This window comes from Camellia sinensis, unplaced genomic scaffold (genome assembly GCF_055761805.1).
Source record: "Camellia sinensis isolate YWXY unplaced genomic scaffold, ASM5576180v1 Unanchor6, whole genome shotgun sequence".
NCBI classification, from domain to species: domain Eukaryota; kingdom Viridiplantae; phylum Streptophyta; class Magnoliopsida; order Ericales; family Theaceae; genus Camellia; species Camellia sinensis.
This window is the reverse complement of record NW_028129474.1, coordinates 13,705,001-13,717,500: the sequence shown is the minus strand read 5'-3', so window position 1 is coordinate 13,717,500 and position 12,500 is coordinate 13,705,001.

Below are 12,500 nucleotides of genomic sequence, written 5' to 3'. Positions count from 1 at the left end.
AGGAAAGCACAGGCAACTCGTTCGCACGCCAAAGCCAACCAAATGGCAATTTAACCGAGGGACATGCATTTCGCAAGGCAACTTGTACAATTACCCGAGGGACATGGCATGCTTGCCAAGGCCGTGGCTTGGCATGCTTGCCAAGGCCGTGGCATGACATGCTGCTGGCCAAGGCCGGGGCATGCCATGCTGCTGGGCAAGGCCGTGGCAAGGCATGCTGATGGCCGAGGCCGTGGCAAGGCATGCTAATGGCCGAGGCCGTGGCGTGGCATGCCATGCTGCTGGACGAGGCCGTGGCAAGGCATGCTGCTGGCCAAGGCGTTGGCATGGCATGCTGCTGCTGCTGACCAAGGCTTGGGCTTGCCATGCTGCCGGCCAAGGCCGCGGCATGGCATGCTGCCGGCCAAGGCCGGGGCAGGGCATGCTGCTGGCCAAGGCTTTGGCATGGCATGTTGCTGGCCAAGGCCGTGGCATGGCATGCTGCTGGCCAAGGCCGTGGCATGGCATGCTGGCCAAGGCCGGGGCATGGCAAGCTGCTGGCCAAGGTCGTGGCAAGGCACGCTGCTGGCCAAGGCCGGGGCATGGCACGCTGCTGGCCATGGCCGTGGCATGACAAGCTTGCCAAGGCCGGGGCATGGCGTGCTGCTGGCCAAGGCTTTGGCATGCCATGTTGCTGGCCAAGGCTGTGGCATGGCATGCTGCTGGCCAAGGCCGTGGCATGACATGCTGGCGAAGGCCGGGGCATGGCATGCTGCTGGCCAAGGCCGTGGCATGGCATGCTGCTGGCCAAGGCCGTGGCATGACATGCTTGCCAAGGCCAGGGCATGGCATGCTGCTGGCCAAGGCTTTGGCATGCCATGTTGCTGGCCAAGGCTGTGGCATGGCATGCTGGCCTAGGCCAACGTGCCACCGCCACCACCGCGGGCCGCCACTCGACGCATCCCGTGCTTGGCTATGTAGTTTCGATGCCACAAGCCAATGCCACAAGCCAAGCGATGGCATGTGCCAAGCGCCCGCCTAGGCATAGGCGTGGCCTGTGGCCTGGCCATGCTGGCCAGCCTTAAGGGAGGTGCCCCCCCCTTATAATAGCCTGTTAAGCCCTTTTCAATCTGGCAGGAGGAAACATCAACCATGTTTGAGGAGTCATAATGGGGTTTTTTTAAAAAGTAATGGTTTTTTGCCAAAACTTTCAACATGAAAGTTGTATGAAATAATTTAATACACCATAAAAAAAATTTTAAAAAAATATTTGGCCACCGGAATATTTTATTTTAATTTATTTCAATTTTAATACTTAAAAAATAATAAAAATTACTAAAAATACTCAAAAAATTCTAGAAAAATTCCAACAATTATAAGATGAGGCACTAGTAATTATAGTAATTTTTTCAATTATTTTTTTATTTTTTATTTATTTTATTATAATTTTTATGAGTAAATAAATAATTAAAAAGCCCAACGAACGTGCAAAAACTCTTAGAGAAACCGAGCAAGCATCGGATAGCTCGAATGCAACAGGCAACTTCCGAGGGACATACTTTTCCCAACAAGCTTCCACTGGGGAAAGCACTAGCAACGTGTTCGCAAGTCAAAGGCAACCAAACGGCTATTACCCGAGGGACATGCATTTCGCAGGGCAACATATACGTAAGTCAAAGCCAAACCAAATGGCAATTACACGAGGGACGGGATTTCTTGCCAAGGGCGTGGCATGCGATGTTCTAGCCCAAGGCCAAGGCACGCCACGCTGCGGGACAAGGCCGTGGCAAGACATGCGGCTGGGCTTGGCCTTGGCATGGCATGTCGCTGGCCTTGGCTGGGCAGCGTTGGCCTTGGCATGGAATGTTGCTGGCTTCGGATGGGCTGCCTTGGCCTTGGCCTTGGCCGTGGCATGGCATGGCATGCTGCTGGCCTTGGCCTTGGCATGGCATGCTGCTGCCTTTGGCTGGGCTGCCTTGGCCGTGGCATGGCATGCTGCTGGCCTTGGCCTTGGCATGGCATGCTGCTGGCTTTGGCTGGGCTGCCTTGGCCTTGGCATGGCATGCTGCTGGCCTTGGCTTGGCATGGCATGCTGCTGGCTTTGGCTGGCCTGCCTTGGCCGTGGCATGGCATGCTGCTGGCCTTGGCCTTGGCATGGCATGCTGCTGGCTTTGGCTGGGCTGCCTTGGCCGTGGCATGGCATGCTGCTGGCCTTGGCCTTGGCATGGCATGCTGCTGGCTTTGGCTGGGCTGCCTTGGCCGTGGCATGCCATGCTGCTGGCCTTGGCCTTGGCATGGCATGCTGCTGGCTGTGGCTGGGCTGCCTTGGCCGTGGCATGGCATGCTGCTGGCCTAGGCCTTGGCATGGCATGCTGCTGGCTTTGGCTGGGCTGCCTTGGCCGTGGCATGCCATGCTGCTGGCCTTGGCCTTGGCATGGCATGCTGCTGGCTGTGGCTGGGCTGCCTTGGCCGTGGCATGGCATGCTGCTGGCCTTGGCCTTGGCATGGCATGCTGCTGGCTATGGCTGGCCTGCCTTGGCCGTGGCATGGCATGCTGCTGGCCTTGGCCTTGGCATGGCATGCTGCTGGCTTTGGCTGGGCTGCCTTGGCCTTGGCATGGCATGCTGCTGGCCTTGGCCTGGCATGGCATGCTGCTGGCTTTGGCTGGCCTGCCTTGGCCGTGGCATGGAATGCTGCTGGCCTTGGCCTTGGCATGGCATGCTGCTGGCTTTGGCTGGGCTGCCGTGGCCTTGGCATGGCATGCTGCTGGCCTTGCCTTGGCATGGCATGCTGCTGGCTTTGGCTGGCCTGCCCTGGCCGTGGCATGGCATGCTGCTGGCCTTGGCCTTGGCATGGCATGCTGCTGGCTTTGGCTGGCCTGCCTTGGCCGTGGCATGGCATGCTGCTGGCCTTGGCCTTGGCATGGCATGCTGCTGGCTTTGGCTGGGCTGCCTTGGCTTTGGCATGGCATGCTGCTGGCCTTGGCTTGGCATGGCATGCTGCTGGCTTTGGCTGGCCTGCCTTGGCCGTGGCATGGCATGCTGCTGGCCTTGGCCTTGGCATGGCATGCTGCTGGCTTTGGCTGGCCTGCCTTGGCCGTGGCATGGCATGCTGCTGGCCTTGGCCTTGGCATGGCATGCTGCTGGCCTTGCCTTGGCATGGCATGCTGCTGGCTTTGGCTGGCCTGCCTTGGCCGTGGCATGGCATGCTGCTGGCCTTGGCCTTGGCATGGCATGCTGCTGGCTTTGGCTGGCCTGCCTTGGCCGTGGCATGGCATGCTGCTGGCCTTGGCCTTGGCATGGCATGCTGCTGGCTTTGGCTGGGCTGCCTTGGCCGTGGCATGGCATGCTGCTGGCCTTGGCCTTGGCATGGCATGCTGCTGGCTTTGGCTGGGCTGCCTTTGCCTTGGCATGGCATGCTGCTGGCCTTGGCTTGGCATGGCATGCTGCTGGCTTTGGCTGGCCTGCCTTGGCCGTGGCATGGCATGCTGCTGGCCTTGGCCTTGGCATGGCATGCTGCTGGCTTTGGCTGGGCTGCCTTGGCCGTGGCATGGCATGCTGCTGGCCTTGGCCTTGGCATGGCATGCTGCTGGCTTTGGCTGGGCTGCCTTGGCCGTGGCATGCCATGCTGCCGGCCTTGGCCTTGGCATGGCATGCTGCTGGCTCTGGCTGGGCTGCCTTGGCCGTGGCCTGGCATGCTGCTGGCCTTGGCCTTGGCATGGCATGCTGCTGGCTCTTGCTGGGCTGCCTTGGCCTTGGCATGGCATGCTGCTGGCCTTGGCTTGGCATGGCATGCTGCTTGCTTTGGCTGGGCTGCCTTGGCCGTGGCATGGCATGCTGCTGGCCTTGGCCTTGGCATGGCATGCTGCTGGCTTTGGCTGGGCTGCCTTGGCCTTGGCATGGCATGCGGCTGGCCTTGGCTTGGCATGGCATGCTGCTGGCTTTGGCTGGCCTGCCTTGGCCGTGGCATGGCATGCTGCCGGCCTTGGCCTTGGCATGGCATGCTGCTGCCTTTGGCTGGGCTGCCTTGGCCGTGGCCTGGCATGCTGCTGGCCTTGGCCTTGGCATGGCATGCTGCTGGCTCTGGCTGGGCTGCCTTGGCCTTGGCATGGCATGCTGCTGGCCTTGGCTTGGCATGGCATGCTGCTGGCTTTGGCTGGGCTGCCTTGGCCGTGGCATGGCATGCTGCTGGCCTTGGCCTTGGCATGGCATGCTGCTGGCTTTGGCTGGGCTGCCTTGGCCTTGGCATGGCATGCGGCTGGCCTTGGCTTGGCATGGCATGCTGCTGGCTTTGGCTGGCCTGCCTTGGCCGTGGCATGGCATGCTGCTGGCCTTGGCCTTGGCATGGCATGCTGCTGGCTTTGGCTGGCCTGCCTTGGCCGTGGCATGGCATGCTGCTGGCCTTGGCCTTGGCATGGCATGCTGCTGGCCTTGGCCTTGGCATGGCATGCTGCTGGCTTTGGCTGGGCTGCCTTGGCCGTGGCATGGCATGCTGCTGGCTTTGGCCTTGGCATGCCATGCTGCTGGCTTTGGCTGGGCTGCCTTGGCCTTGGCATGGCATGCTGCTGGCCTTGGCTTGGCATGGCATGCTGCTGGCTTTGGCTGGGCTGCCTTGGCCGTGGCATGGCATGCTGCTGGCCTTGGCCTTGGCATGGCATGCTGCTGGCTTTGGCTGGGCTGCCTTGGCCGTGGCATGGCATGCTGCTGGCCTTGGCCTTGGCATGGCATGCTGCTGGCTTTGGCTGGGCTGCCTTGGCCTTGGCATGGCATGCTGCTGGCCTTGGCTTGGCATGGCATGCTGCTGGCTTTGGCTGGCCTGCCTTGGCCGTGGCATGGCATGCTGCTGGCCTTGGCCTTGGCATGGCATGCTGCTGGCTTTGGCTGGGCTGCCTTGGCCGTGGCATGCCATGCTGCTGGCCTTGGCCTTGGCATGGCATGCTGCTGGCTGTGGCTGGGCTGCCTTGGCCGTGGCATGGCATGCTGCTGGCCTTGGCCTTGGCATGGCATGCTGCTGGCTCTGGCTGGCCTGCCTTGGCCGTGGCATGGCATGCTGCTGGCCTTGGCCTTGGCATGGCATGCTGCTGGCTTTGGCTAGCCTGCCTTGGCCGTGGCATGGCATGCTGCTGGCCTTGGCCTTGGCATGGCATGCTGCTGGCTTTGGCTGGGCTGCCTTGGCCGTGGCATGGCATGCTGCTGGCTTTGGCTGGCCTGCCCTGGCCGTGGCATGGCATGCTGCTGGCCTTGGCCTTGGCATGGCATGCTGCTGGCTTTGGCTGGGCTGCCTTGGCCGTGGCATGGCATGCTGCTGGCCTTGGCCTTGGCATGGCATGCTGCTGGCTTTGGCTGTCTGCCTTGGCCTTGGCATGGCATGCTGCTGGCCTTGGCTTGGCATGGCATGCTGCTGGCTTTGGCTGGCCTGCCTTGGCCATGGCATGGCATGCTGCTGGCCATGGCCTTGGCATGGCATGCTGCTGGCTTTGGCTGGCCTGCCTTGGCCGTGGCATGGCATGCTGCTGGCCTTGGCCTTGGCATGGCATGCTGCTGGCTTTGGCTGGGCTGCCTTGGCCTTGGCATGGCATGCTGCTGGCCTTGGCTTGGCATGGCATGCTGCTGGCTTTGGCTGGCCTGCCTTGGCCGTGGCATGGCATGCTGCTGGCCTTGGCCTTGGCATGGCATGCTGCTGGCTTTGGCTGGCCTGCCTTGGACGTGGCATGGCATGTTGCTGGCCTTGGCCTTGGCATGGCATGCTGCTGGCTTTGGCTGGGCTGCCTTGGCCGTGGCATGGCATGCTGCTGGCCTTGGCCTTGGCATGGCATGCTGCTGGCTTTGGCTGGGCTGCCATGGCCGTGGCATGGCATGCTGCTGGCCTTGGCCTTGGCATGGCATGCTGCTGGCTTTGGCTGGGCTGCCTTGGCCTTGGCATGGCATGCTGCTGGCCTTGGCTTGGCATGGCATGCTGCTGGCTTTGGCTGGCCTGCCTTGGCCGAGGCATGGCATGCTGCTGGCCTTGGCCATGGCATGGCATGCTGCTGGCTTTGGCTGGCCTGCCTTGGCCGTGGCATGGCATGCTGCTGGCCTTGGCCTTGGCATGGCATGCTGCTGGCTTTGGCTGGGCTGCCTTGGCCTTGGCATGGCATGCTGCTGGCCTTGGCTTGGCATGGCATGCTGCTGGCCTTGGCTTGGCATGGCATGCTGCTGGCTTTGGCTGGCCTGCCTTGGCCGTGGCATGGCATGCTGCTGGCCTTGGCCTTGGCATGGCATGCTGCTGGCTTTGGCTGGCCTGCCTTGGCCGTGGCATGGCATGCTGCTGGCCTTGGCCTTGGCATGGCATGCTGCTGGCTTTGGCTGGGCGGCCATGGCCGTGGCATGGCATGCTGCTGGCCTTGGCCTTGGCATGGCATGCTGCTGGCTTTGGCTGGGCTGCCTTGGCCTTGGCATGGCATGCTGCTGGCCTTGGTTTGGCATGGCATGCTGCTGGCTTTGGCTGGCCTGCCTTGGCCGAGGCATGGCATGCTGCTGGCCTTGGCCATGGCATGGCATGCTGCTGGCTTTGGCTGGCCTGCCTTGGCCGTGGCATGGCATGCTGCTGGCCTTGGCTTGGCATGGCATGCTGCTGGCTTTGGCTGGGATGCCTTGGCCGTGGCATGGCATGCTGCTGGCCTTTGCTTGGCATGGCATGCTGCTGGCTTTGGCTGGCCTGCCTTGGCATGGCATGCTGCTGGCCTTGGCTTTGGCATGGCATGCTGCTGGCCTTGGCCTTGGCATGGCATGCTGCTGGCTTTGGCTGGGCTGCCTTGGCCGTGGCATGGCATGCTGCTGGCCTTGGCCTTGGCATGGCATGCTACTGGCTTTGGCTGGGCTGCCTTGGCCGTGGCATGGCATGCTGCTGGCCTTGGCCTTGGCATGGCATGCTGCTGGCTTTGGCTGGGCTGCCTTGGCCGTGGCATGCCATGCTGCCGGCCTTGGCCTTGGCATGGCATGCTGCTGGCTTTGGCTGGGCTGCCTTGGCCGTGGCATGGCATGCTGCTGGCCTTGGCCTTGGCATGGCATGCTGCTGGCTTTGGCTAGCCTGCCTTGGCCGTGGCATGGCATGCTGCTGGCCTTGGCCTTGGCATGGCATGCTGCTGGCTTTGGCTGGGCTGCCTTGGCCTTGGCATGGCATGCTGCTGGCTTTCGATGGGCTGCCTTGGCCGTGGCATGGCATGCTGCTGGCCTTGGCCTTGGCATGGCATGCTGCTGGCTTTGGCTGGCCTGCCTTGACCGTGGCATGGCATGCTGCTGGCCTTGGCCTTGGCATGGCATGCTGCTGGCTTTGGCTGGGCTGCCTTGGCCGTGGCATGGCATGCTGCTGGCCTTGGCCTTGGCATGGCATGCTGCTGGCTTTGGCTGGGCTGCCTTGGCCGTGGCATGCCATGCTGCTGGCCTTGGCCTTGGGGCTGGGCTGCCTCGGCTGCGGTTGTTATCACTAGACGTGCGTTGCGTGCGAAGGCGTGCAAAGGCGTGCGCGACCATGCGCGCAACACGCGCACCGTGGTCAAAAAGACCACGCGCGCGGTATTCGCACAGGCCACGCTGCCCACGCCGCGGGCATGCCAGGCCAGGCTGCCCTGGCCGGCTGCATGCCAGGCCGCCCAGGCCGTGCGCATGCCAGGCCGTGCTGCCCAGGCCGGCTGCATGCCAGGCCGCCCAGGCCGTGCGCATGCCATGCCGTGCTGCCCACACTGCGGGCATGCCAGGCCGGCTGCATGCCAGGCCGCCCAGGCCGTGCGCATGCCATGCCGTGCTGCCCAGGTCGGCTGCATGCCAGGCCGCCCAGGCCGTGGGCATGCCATGCCGTGCTGCCCACGCCGCGGGCATGCCAGCTCGGCTGCATGCCAGGCCGCCCAGGCCATGCGCATGCCATGCCGTGCTGCCCACGCCGCGCGCATGCCAGGCCGCCCACGCCCGCGCGCATGCCACGCCATGCTGCTCTAGGCCGCGCCCAAGGCCGCGGTCCAGGCCGCCCAAGGCCGTGCCCAGGCCGCGCAAGGCCGCGCCCAGGCCGCCCAAGGCCGCGCCCAGGCCGCGCCCGAGCCGCCCAAGGCCGCGGCCGAGCCGCCCCAGGCCGCAGCCCAGGCCGCGGTCGAGCCGCAGTGCATGTAACCCAAGGCCGCAGCCCAGGCCGCGCCCAACATGGGGCGTACCTGCCACTGCCTTGCCTGGGCAAGGGAGGTGCCCCCCCCTTATAATAGCCTGTTAAGCCCTTTTCAATCTGGCAGGAGGAAACATCAAGCATGTTCGAGGAGTCATAATGGGGTTTTTTTAAAAAGTAATGGTTTTTTGCCAAAACTTTCAACATGAAAGTTGTAGGAAATAATTTAATACACCATAAAAAAAATTAAAAAAAATATTTTTTTACCGAAAATATTTTATTTTAATTTATTTCGATTTTAATACTTTAAAAATAATAAAAATTAATAAAAATGGTCAAAAAATTATGGAAAAATTCCAATAATTAAAGGATGATTCACTAGTAATTATAGAAATTATTAAATTATTTTTTCATTTTTTTTATTTTATTTTGATTTTTTTTGCCAAATAAGGGCTTTAAAAATTCGAAAACCTCAAGGAAAATTGCAAAAAAATAGGGAATGACATTTAAAATTGATTGTAGTGCATTTTTAATTGTGTTGCACGGTTTGGATAAGATTATAAAAGAATCATGTTCAAAAAGTTCGATCAAGGCGGTGGCATGCCATGGCCTTGGCCTTGGCCTTTGCCCGCGGCCTTGGCCTTGGCCTTGGCCTTGGCCATGCCTTGCACAGGGACTTGGCCTTGCCCACTGCCTTGGCCATGGCATGGCATGCTCGCCGAGGCCGTGGCATGCCTTGCTGCTAGCCAAGGCCGTGGCGTGGCATGCTCGCCCAGCCCGTGGCATGCCATGCTCGCCCAGCCCGTGGCACGCCATGTTGGCCCAAGGCATTGGCATGGCATGCCGGCCAAGGCATGCTGGCCAACGCTGCACAAGGCGGTGCCATGGCATGGCATGCTGACCAAGACCGTGCCATGGCATGTTGGGCGACGCCGTAGCAAGGCATGCGGGCCGAGGCCGTGGCATGGCATGTTGGGCGACGCCGTAGCAAGGCATGCGGTCCGAGGCCGTGGCAAGACATGCGGGCCGTGGCAGGGCATGGCATGCGGGCCGAGGCCGTGGCAGGACATGTTGGCCAAGGCTAAGGCATGGCACGCCGGGCAACGCGGTGGCATGGCATGCTGGGCAACGCGGTGGCAAGGCATGCGGGCCGGGGCCGTGGCATGGCATGTTGGGCAATCGTAGCAAGGCATGCGGGCCGAGGCCGTGGCATGTCATGCGGGCCGAGGCCGTGGCATGGCATGCGGGCCGAGGCCGTGGCATGGCAAGTTGGGCGACGTCGTGGCAAGGCATGCGGGCCGAGGCTGTGGCATGTCATGCGGGCCGAGGCCGTGGCATGGCATGCGGGCCGAGGCCGTGGCATGGCATGTTGGGCGACGCCGTGGCAAGGCACGCGGGCCGAGGCCGTGGCATGTCATGCGGGCCGAGGCCGTGTCATGGCATGTTTGGCAACGCCGTGGCAAGACATGCGGGCCGTGGCATGGCATGGCATGCGGGCCCAGGCCGTGGCTCGACATGTTGGCCAAGGCTAAGGCATGGCACGCCGGGCAACGCGGTGGCAGGGCATGCTGGGCAACGCGGTGGCAAGGCATGCGGGCCGAGGCCGTGGCATGGCATGTTGGGCAACGCCGTAGCAAGGCATGCGGGCCGTGGCCGTGGCATGGCATGTTGGGCGACGCCGTGGCATGGCATGCGGGCCGAGGCCGTGGCATGGCATGTTTGGCAACGCCGTGGCAAGACATGCGGGCCGTGGCATGGCATGGCATGCGGGCCGAGGCCGTGGCATGGCATGTTGGGCAACGCCGTGGCAAGGCATGCAGGCCGAGGCCGTGGCATGTCATGCGGGCCGAGGCCGTCGCACGACATGTTGGCCAAGGCTAAGGCATGGCACGCCGGGCAACGCGGTGGCACGGCATGCTGGGCAACGCGGTGGCAAGGCATGCGGGCCGGGGTCGTGGCATGGCATGTTGGGCAACGTCGTAGCAAGGCATGCGGGCCGAGGCCGTGGCATGGCATGTTGGGCGACGCCGTAGCAAGGCATGCGGGCCGGGGCCGTGGCATGGCATGTTGGGCAACGTCGTAGCAAGGCATGCGGGCCGAGGCCGTGGCATGGCATGTTGGGCGACGCCGTAGCAAGGCATGCGGTCCGAGGCCGTGGCATGTCATGCGGGCCGAGGCCGTGGCATGGCATGCGGGCCGAGGCCGTGGCATGGCATGTTGGGCGAGGCCGTAACAAGGCATGCGGGCCGAGGCCGTGGCATGGCATGTTGGGCCACGTCATAGCAAGGCATGCGGGCCGGGGCCGTGGCATGGCATGTTGGGCGACGCCGTGGCAAGGCATGCGGGCCGAGGCCGCGGCATGGCATGCGGGCCGAGGCCGTGGCATGGCGTGCGGGCCGATGCCGTGGCAAGGCATGTGGTCCGAGGCCGTGGCATGTCATGCGGGCCGAGGCCGTGGCATGGCACGCGGGCCGAGGCCGTGGCATGGCATGTTGGGCGAGGCCGTGGCATGGCATGTTGGGCGACGCCGTGGCAAGGCATGCGGGCCGAGGCCGTGGCATGTCATGCGAGCCGAGGCCGTGGCATGGCATGCGGGGCGAGGCCGTGGCATGGCATGTTGGGCGAGGCCGTGGCATGGCATGTTGGGCGACGCCGTGGCAAGGCATGCGGGCCGAGGCCGTGGCATGTCACGCGGGCCGAGGCCGTGGCAGGTCACGCGGGCCGAGGCCGTGGCAGGTCACGCGGGCCGAGGCCGTGGCATGTCACGCGGGCCGAGGCCGTGGCATGTCACGCGGGCCGAGGCCGTGGCATGGAATGTTTGGCAACGCCGTGGCAAGACATGCGGGCCGTGGCATGGCATGGCATGCGGGCCGAGGCCGTGGCACGACATGTTGGCCAAGGCTAAGGCATGGCACGCCGGGCAACGCGGTGGCATGGCATGCTGGGCAACGCGGTGGCAAGGCATGCGGGCCGGGGCCGTGGCATGGCATGTTGGGCAACGTCGTAGCAAGGCATGCGGGCCGAGGCCGTGGCATGGCATGTTGGGCGACGCCGTAGCAAGGCATGCGGGCCGAGGCCGTGGCATGGCATGCGGGCCGAGGCCGTGGCATGGCATGTTGGGCGACGCCGTGGCATGGCATGTTGGGCGACGCCGTGGCAAGGCATGCGGGCCGAGGCCGTGGCACGTCATGCGGGCCGAGGCCGTGGCATGGCATGCGGGCCGAGGCCGTGGCAAGGCAGGCGGGCCGAGGCCGTGGCATGTCACGCGGGCCGAGGCCGTGGCATGTCACGCGGGCCGAGGCCGTGGCATGGCATGTTTGGCAACGCCGTGGCAAGACATGCGGGCCGTGGCATGGCATGGCATGCGGGCCGAGGCCGTGGCACGACATGTTGGCCAAGGCTAAGGCATGGCACGCCGGGCAACGCGGTGGCATGCCATGCTGGGCAACGCGGTGGCAAGGCATGCGGGCCGGGGCCGTGGCATGGCATGTTGGGCAACGTCGTAGCAAGGCATGCGGGCCGAGGCCGTGGCATGGCATGCGGGCCGAGGCCGTGGCATGGCATGTTGGGCGACGCCGTAGCAAGGCATGCGTTCCGAGGCCGTGGCATGTCATGCGGGCCGAGGCCGTGGCATGGCATGTTGGGCGACGCCGTAGCAAGGCATGCGGGCCGAGGCCGTGGCATGTCATGCGAGCCGAGGCCGTGGCATGGCATGCGGGCCGAGGCCGTGGCATGGCGAGTTGGGCGACGTCGGGGCAAGGCATGCGGGCCGAGGCTGTGGCATGTCATGCGCGCCGAGGCCGTGGCATGGCATGCGGGCCGAGGCTGTGGCATGGCATGTTGGGCGACGCCGTAGCAAGGCATGCGGGCCGAGGCCGTGGCATGTCATGCGGGCCGAGGCCGTGGCATGGCATGTTGGGCGACGCCGTCGCAAGACATGCGGGCCGTGGCATGTCATGCGAGCCGAGGCCGTGGCATGGCATGCGGGCCGAGGCCGTGGCATGGCGAGTTGGGCGACGTCGGGGCAAGGCATGCGGGCCGAGGCTGTGGCATGTCATGCGCGCCGAGGCCGTGGCAAGGCATGCGGGCCGAGGCCGTGGCATGGCATGTTGGGCAACGCCGTAGCAAGGCATGCGGGCCGAGGCCGTGGCATGGCATGCGGGCCGAGGCCGTGGCATGGCATGTTGGGCGACGCCGTAGCAAGGCATGCGGGCCGAGGCCGTGGCTCGACATGTTGGCCAAGGGTAAGGCATGGCACGCCGGGCAACGCGGTGGCATGGCATGCTGGGCAACGCGGTGGCAAGGCATGCGGGCCGAGGCCGTCGCATGGCATGTTGGGCAACGCCGTAGCAAGGCATGCCGGCCGAGGCCGTGGCATGGCATGCGGGCCG